Source organism: Cebus imitator, unplaced genomic scaffold, assembly GCF_001604975.1.
Source record: "Cebus imitator isolate Cc_AM_T3 unplaced genomic scaffold, Cebus_imitator-1.0 Scaffold462, whole genome shotgun sequence".
NCBI lineage: Eukaryota > Metazoa > Chordata > Mammalia > Primates > Cebidae > Cebus > Cebus imitator.
This window is the reverse complement of record NW_016107777.1, coordinates 228,889-237,157: the sequence shown is the minus strand read 5'-3', so window position 1 is coordinate 237,157 and position 8,269 is coordinate 228,889.

The window sequence follows — 8,269 nt, the reverse complement described above, 5'->3', positions numbered from 1 at the left end:
ATCCCAGCTACTCGGGAGGCTGAGGCAGAGGATTGCTTGAATGCTTAAGGCGCAAGTTGCACTAAACCGAGATTGTGCCACTGCACTCCAGCCTGAGTGACAGAAAGAGACTCAGTCTCCAAAAAAAAAAAAAAAAGTCTCAGGTTAGCTGAGGGCGGTAGCTCACGCCTGTAATTCCAGCACTTTGGCTGAGGTGGGCGGATCGCCTGAGGTCAGGAGTTCGAGACCAGCCTGGCCGACATCGTCATCTCTACTAAATGCAAAAAAATTAGCCAGGCATGGTGGTGTATGCCTGTAATCCCAGCTACTTGGCAGGAGAATCACTGGAACCCGGGAGGTGGAGATTGCAATGAGTTGAGATGGCTCCATTGCACTCCAGCCTGGGCAACAAAGCAGGACTCCGTCTCAAAACCAAACCAAACCAAACAATCTCAGGCTCTCTGCTCAAAGGACCAGGAGGCTGGAAGGTTATAAAAGCTGAAATTTGGGCTGGGCGCGGTGGCTCACGCCTGTAATCCCAGCACTTTGGGAGGCGGAGACAGGTGGATCACCTGAGGTCAGGAGTTCGAGACCAGCCTGGCCAACAAGGTGAAACCCTGTCTCTAAAACAAAAACAAAAACAAAAGCTGAAATTTGAAAATAATTGTTATTCTATTATTTCCATGTGTGAGCAGCCATATAGTATATTATTACAAATACACAAGACCTTTTACACGCAAGGCTAAAGGCAAACACCCTCTGAGGTAACCCTAGCTCAGCTCACGGAGCAAGCCCTGCCTGAAAAGGCTGCACCTTCAGCTGTCATTCTACAAAATCAGCCAGCGTTTGGCCTTCTGTCACTCAGGGCCCTAGGGGCCGGGAGTCTTAAACCTTATCCAATCAGCGACGCTGCCCTGGGAACCGTCCAATCAGGCACGCAGCTGGAGCGGAAAGGGCGGCTTCGGGGATGTGGCGGCGGCTTTGTCTGTTGCTGCAGCCGGAGTTGCGGGTCTCGTCTTCGCTGTTATGTGTCCCCTGTTAGTAGAGGCCCAGTCTCGGTGGCTTTCTGACCTGTTGGTACTGGAGATCCACAGCTAAGAAGCCAGGATCCCCTGGAAACCTAGAAATGATGTGAGTGCTGGATCCAACCTCCGGAGAGAAGGGAAGGGTCTTGTTGGAACCGGTGGGAAGTGGCTGCGGCGGAATCAGGCCTCCCCGTAGTCATCTCCACAATCTGTGGCCCGAGTTCTCCTTGCCCAGCTCAGCCTCAGTCCCCTTCAGCAATAAGATGGCGTCTGCTCAGTGACGGTGCCCTGGCCTGGAGCCTTCTCTGGGCAGATCTGCAGCCGCAGCGTAGCTTGTCTTCCAGATTGTCTCTCCCAGGGACCACGGTGGGGGGGGCGGGGAGAATCCTGACTCTGGGTGCGGGGTCATGAATGAAAAGATCTTTGGTTTGGTTTATGGGGTTCTCAATTTCTCTTTTTTTTTTTTTTTTTTTCTATTAAAAATTTATTGTATTTATTGTTTTTTTTTTTTTTATGACTGGGTGATTTCGAGCAGAATTCCAAGGCTTCACTTTTAAAATGCTACCAAGAAAAACAATAGCAAAAATCTCTCCTGAATTTTGGCTGTAGAAAATGAATACATTTCCAATCAGGCACAGTAGCTCACGCTGTAATCCTAGCACTTTGAGAAGCCAAGGCCATTGGATCACCTGAGGTTGGGAATTTGAGACCAGTCTGGCTAACGTGGTGAAACCCCTTCTCTAGTAAAAATACAATAATTAGCCGGGCGTGGTGGTGGGCATCTATAATCCCAGCTACTGGGGAGGCTGAGGCAGGAGAATCCCTTGAATCTGAGAGGTGGAGGTTGCAATGATCCAAGAACACACCATTGCACTCTAGCCTGGGTGACAGAGTAAGACTTTGTCTCAAAGAATAATAATAATAACAACTAAGTAACTAAATAAATAAATTCCAATAGAGCATTGCAACAGAAGGAAATACCTACTATAAGATCTATATAGATTGCAAAGTTCAGGCCAACAAGGGCTTTCTTTTATAGGAAAGAAACAAGATTGCAAAGAAGGTGGAAGGAAAATGGCAAATGGGAGGTAAAAAAAATTAGATTCTAGATTAATATTTTACCCTGTAATTAGCATGTCCTTAGGAAGGACATAAAATGGGGTTGTATTTTGACTCAGATGGAGTGTAGTTGAAAGCATGTTTTTTCCATAAACTGTTTCTGGAGAACACAAAGGATAGAGAATTTTATTAATCACAGCTATTTACCAGGATTATCTATGTGCTTCATCTTTCCCCATTTTTTTCTTTCTCTCTCTCTCTCTCTTCCCTCCCTCCCCTGCATCCTTCCTTCCCTCCCTCCCCGCCTCTTCAATCTTCTACATAGTGCTACATAGTTATTCCAGCACCATTTGTTAAATAGGGAATTCTTCCCAGATTCCTTTTGTTAGCTTTGTCAAACACCAGATGTTGTAGGTATGTGGCATTATTTCTGGGCTCTCCATACTGTTGCAGTAGCCTATGAGTTTGTTTTCGTACCAGTATGGTGTTGCTTTGTTTACTGTAGCCCTGTAGAATAGTTTGAATTCAGGTAATGTAATGACTTAAGCTTTGTTCTTTTGCTTGTGATTGCCTTGGCTATTTGTAATTTCTTTGGCAATATTACTATTTTGATAATATTGATCTTGGCCGGGTGTGGTGGCTCATGCTTATAATCACGAGGTCAGGAGATCAAGATCATCCTGGTTAACATGGTGAAACCTCGTCTCTAAAAAAAATAAATAAATAAACAATAAATAAAAAAAGAAAAAATAATAATAATATTGATCTTTTCTATCCATTCCATTTGTTTGTTTTATTTCTGACTTTTTTTTTTTTTTTAATAGAGACGGAGTTCACCTGGTCTTGAACTCCTGACCTTTTGATCTACCTACCTCGGCCTCCCAAAGTGCTGGGATTACAGGTGTGAGCCACCATGCACAGCCTCATCTCTTACTTCTTTAAGCAGTGTTTTGTCAGTTTTGTCATAAAGATATTTCACCTCTCCTGTTAGCTGTGTTCCTAGATTATTTTATTCTCTTTGTAGTGATTGTGAATGGGATTTCAAGATTTGGGCTTTAGCTTGCCTGTTTTTGATTTACAGAGATGCTACTAATTGTTGTACATTTATTTTGTATTCTGAAATTGTAGTGAAGTTTTTTTTGTCAGTTTAGAAAGCTTTTCCGCTGAGATTATAGGGATTTTCAGATACAGCATTATGTCATCTGCAAACAGAAATAAGTTTGATTTCTTCTTTTCCTGTTTGCATGCCATTTATTTTTTTATTTTGCCTAATTGCTCTGGCCAGGACCTCCAATTTTATGTTGAATAGATATGTTAATAGAAGGCATCCTTTTCTTGTTCCAGTTAAAAAAAAAAAAAAGGCCGGGAGTGGTGGCTCACGCCTGTAATCCCAACACTTTGGGAGGCTGAGGTGGGCGGATCACCTGAGGTCAGGAGTTTGAGACCAGCCTGACCAATATGGTGAAACCCCATCTTTAAAAAAAAAAAAAAAAGATTTCAGGCTGTGTATATTCAGCATGTTGGCTGTGGGTTTGTGATATATAACTCATTATTTTGAAGTATACACCGTCCATGCCTAGCTTGTTGAGGGTTTTTTTTAACATAAACATGTAAAATGTTATTGAAAGCGTTTTCTGGGCTGGGCGTGGTGGCTCAGCCTGTAATCCAAGCACTTTGGAGGCCAAGGCGGGCAGATCACCTGAGGTCAGAGTTCAAGACCAGCCTGACCAACATGGTGAAACTCCGTCTTAAAAAAAAAGAAAGCAAGCCTTTTCTGTATCTATTGACATAATTTTATGGTTTCTGTCTTTAGTTCTGTTTATGTGATAAATCACATTTATTCATGTGTGTTTTTGTTTTTGGTTTTGGTTTTGTTTTTGTTTTGAGACAGAGTCTCTGTTGCCGGGCCTGGAGTGCAGTGGCGCCATCTCAGCTCACTGCAACCTCCGCCTCCCAGGTTCAAGGGATACCTCCTGCCTCAGCCTTTCAAGCACCTGGATTATAGGTGTTCACTAACATGCACGGCTAATTTTTGTTTTGTTTTGTTTTTTTTGAGACAGAGTTTCGCTCTTGTTACCCAGGCTGGAATGCAATGGCGTGATCTAGGCTCACCGCAACTTCCGCCTCCTGGGTTCAGGCAATTCTCCTGCCTCAGCCTCCTGAGTAGCTGGGATTACAGGCACGCGCCACCATGCCCAGCTGATTTTTTGTATTTTTAGTAGAGACGGGGTTTCACCGTGTTGACCAGGATGGTCTCGATCTCTTGACCTCGTGATCCACCCGCCTCGGCCTCCCAAAGTGCTAGGATTACAGGCGTGAGCCACCGCGCCTGGCTATTTTGGTATTTTTAGTAGAGACAGGGTTTTGCCGTGTTGGCCAGGTTGTCCTTGACCTCCTAACCTCAGATGTTCTGCCTGCCTTAGCCTCTCAAAGTGCTGGGATGATAAGCGTGAGCCACCGTGCCCCACCCCATGTATGTCAAATTAACTTTACATCCCAGAAATAAACGCTGTTTGATCAGAGTCTTTAAGCTTTTTGATGTCCTGATCAATTTGCTTTGTCAATATTTTGTTGAGAATTTTTGCATCTCTGTTCATCAAGAATATTTGTCTATTTCTAGACACAGGTCCATGAAAAAAAAAAAAAAAAAAAAAGAAAAAAGTGAAAAAGAAAGAATACTGGTCTAAAGTTTTCTTCTTTTGTTTTCTCTGTGAAGTTTTGGTATCAGAATAGTACTCTTTTTAATTTTTTGGGATAGTTTTAGTAGAAATGGTACCAGCTCTCCTTTGTACATCTAGTAGATTTCAGCTGTGAATCTGTATGGTCCTGTGCTGTTTTGGTTGGTAGGCTACTTATTACTAACTCAATTTTCAAGCTTGTTACTGATCTATTAAGGGCTTTGATTTCCTTTTTGTTCTGTCTTGAGAGGATGTATGTGTTTAAGAATTTGTCCGTTTCTTCTAAATTTTCAAATATGTGCATAGAGGTGTTCATAGTAGACTTTAGTATACTTTTTCAGGGTCAGTGGTTATGTCTCTTTTGTCATTTTTAATTTTATTTATTTGGATCTTTTTCTTTTTGTTCATTAATCTTGTTAATGACTTATTTATTTATTTTTTCTGGGACAAGTGTTGAGAAATGTTATTATTTTATTTTAAAAAAACTTTTACTCCTGCAATTCGTGATCATTTGTATAGTTTTTCATGTCAAAATCTCCTTCCGTTCAGAAATGATTTTGGTTATTTCTTGTCTTCTGCTAGCTTAGGGGGTGATTTGCTCTTCATTCTCTCAGTCTTTTATTTATGATGTCAGCTTGTTAAACTGTTTGTTTGTTTGTTTGTTTGTTCTTTTGTTTTGAGCCAGTGTGATCTCAACTTACTGCAACCTCCACCTCCCGGGTTCAAGCGATTATACTTCTCAGCCTCCTGAGTAGCTGGGATTACAGGTGCCTGCCACTATGCACAGGTAATGTTTTGCATTTTCAGTAGAGACGAGGTTTCACCATATCGGCCAGTCTGGTTTCACATTCATAACCTAAACTGAGATCTTTCTAAATTTTCGATGTAAGCATTTAATGCTATAATTTTTTCTCCTAACACAGCTGTAGCTGTGTTGCAAAACTTCTGGTATGTTGTATCTTTGTTTTCAGTTGTTTCAAAGAATTTTGTGGTTCCTGCCTTAATTTCATTATTTACCCAAAAGTAATTCAAGTGTAGCTTGTTTAATTTCCATATAATTGTATGATTCACCTGGTGTTTTTGTATTGAATTACATTTTTATCAAGCTGTGATCTCTGTGTGTGATTCATATAATTTTGGAATTTTTTAATTTGCTGAGGATTGCTTTGCTTCTTACTGTGTGATCAATTTTAGGGTATGTGTCACGTGTTGATGAGAAGAATGTATACTATGTTACTTTTAGATGGAGAGTTATGTAGAAGTCTATTAGGACCATTTAGTCAAGTGTTGCGTTTAAGTTTTAATATCTTTCTTAATTTTCTGCCTTAATAATATGTATATTAGTACCTGTGGGTGTTGTAGTCCCCCATTGTTATGGTGTCAGTATCTCATTCTCTTCATAGGTTTCTAACAACTTGATTTATTTATGTGCACCCATCAATTTACTATAATACTTTTCTGTCTTCTGCTTTTTTACCGTAAATATTCTTTCAGGTTTACAATTCAGATGTCCAAGAGTTCAAACATGTCCAGTGACCTGGTTGTTTTAGGAGAAAATATAAATTAAAAATAAGAGACTTTATTCACATACGTGAAAATAGGGGAGGACGTTTTGTTCATCTTGGTTTTATTAAAGCATTTAGATTATATGTAGATTTTTTCTTTTATTGCATTGTTTTTGCTTGGCAAAGGTTTAAGGTAGAGTAAAAGCAATACAGAATCAAAAAGACTAAAAGATACAGAGTAAGTTCCTTTGACAGAAACATGATTATGTAAGGTAATTATTTCCAGGCTGAAGTACTTACAATGCACAAGCAAGAATAGTTCAGTGTGTAAACTTGTTGTATTTGACCGGAGCGTAGAAAGTTACCACAAGACAAAAGTATGCCAGATTGCAGGGTCATTTATTATGCCGGCGACCACAGAGGACTCACGTCTCTCCAACCTGTGGTGCCAAAAGGAGTGTGCCATGATTTTTTATACCCGAAAAACCACCTTGGGAGTGGGGGTGAGGGGCGGGGATGGGGATGAAAAGGCTTCAGACATTCCGAGGGCTAGTGAATTCTGTAAATTACCTCCTGGGCAGAGATGAGGGTGGGGGTCTCCGGACATTCCAAGGGCCAGGGGACTTTTGTCATTCCGTTTGTTACTTAAGTGGTTTACAGAAGTCAAGATAAACATTTGTTTACATATTATCTGGTTAAGGTGGAAATCACAGACCTTAGTTACTTATTACAAGTCACAGGAGCCAGGATGGAACTAGCTTGGGCTGCTTAGTCTGGCAATTGCCGGTAAGCAAAGGCTAGCAATTCTGGCAGTTACTGATAAGAAAAGGTAAGCAGCTTTACATAGTTTTGAAGAACAAACTAGCAGTTCTATTTACAGAGGCCAAGGACAGTAGTTATTGTAAGGAGAATGGGGCAGCCATTTCAACTTATCTAAAAACAGTTTTGCATTTTATAAAATAGTTTTGCTCCGGTTCTGGCTCTAGGCCAGCACAATATCACAAACTGAATGGTGAAGTCTATAGTTTTATGTTTTTTCTATTTATTACTTTAGAACAATTAGCATAGTTATGCACAGTGTTTTTAGACAACCTGCATTTATATACATTAAACAGTATATTCTACAATAGTATGAATATTTGACAACCATATTTACTTTGAATAACTCCCTTAGTTTTTTAAATATTGTTACTCATACTTTTGAAACATAAAGTGTTTTAACTGTATTATAGTTATAATTTTTCAAAATCCTACATAAAGATAATTATAGATAAGCATAATTTTCGTATCTTATATTTTACTAAATTGAAATGCTCCTTTTTGTTTTGTTTTGTTTTTAAGATGGAGTCTCACTCTGTCGCCCAGGCTGGAGGGCAGTGGTGTGATCTTTTAGCTCACTGCAACCTCCACCTCCTGGGTTCACGCAATTCTCCTGCCTCAGCCTCTGGAGTCTCTGAGATTACAGATGCCCACCATCATGCCTGGCTAAGTATTGCATTTTTAGTAGAGACGAGGTTTCACCATGTTGGCCAGGCTGGTCTCAAACTTCTGACCTCTGGTGATCTGTTCACCTTAGCCTCCAAAAGTGCTGGGATTACAGGCATGAGCCACCTCACCTGGCTTGGAATACTGCTATTACAGGACAGATAGGTCATGTGGTCACGCAAAAACAATAATAGCTCTTCAGTTAGCTATGATGCAAGCTCTAATGGTTTCTACTCTATAAACAGAGTCAGATTTCAATTACTCATCAAAAAGTGCTGGTGGATGCACATGCATTTAAAAGACTTAAGTAGTGCAAAAGGTTGCCTTTGTTTTTTAAATCTCCTGACAAGTTGCTCTAGTAACCCAAAGGTGTGAAAAAGAAAGCAGCTGCCTCACCACCCAGACATTGATTTGTTCAGATGTTTCAATGCTTCATGATACAATAAAACCACAAAAATTTTCTTAACAAACAAAAAGTGTCAGTGGAAATTGTGAGATGCATTCCAATATAGATCCCCATTCAATGGCTAGGAGATAA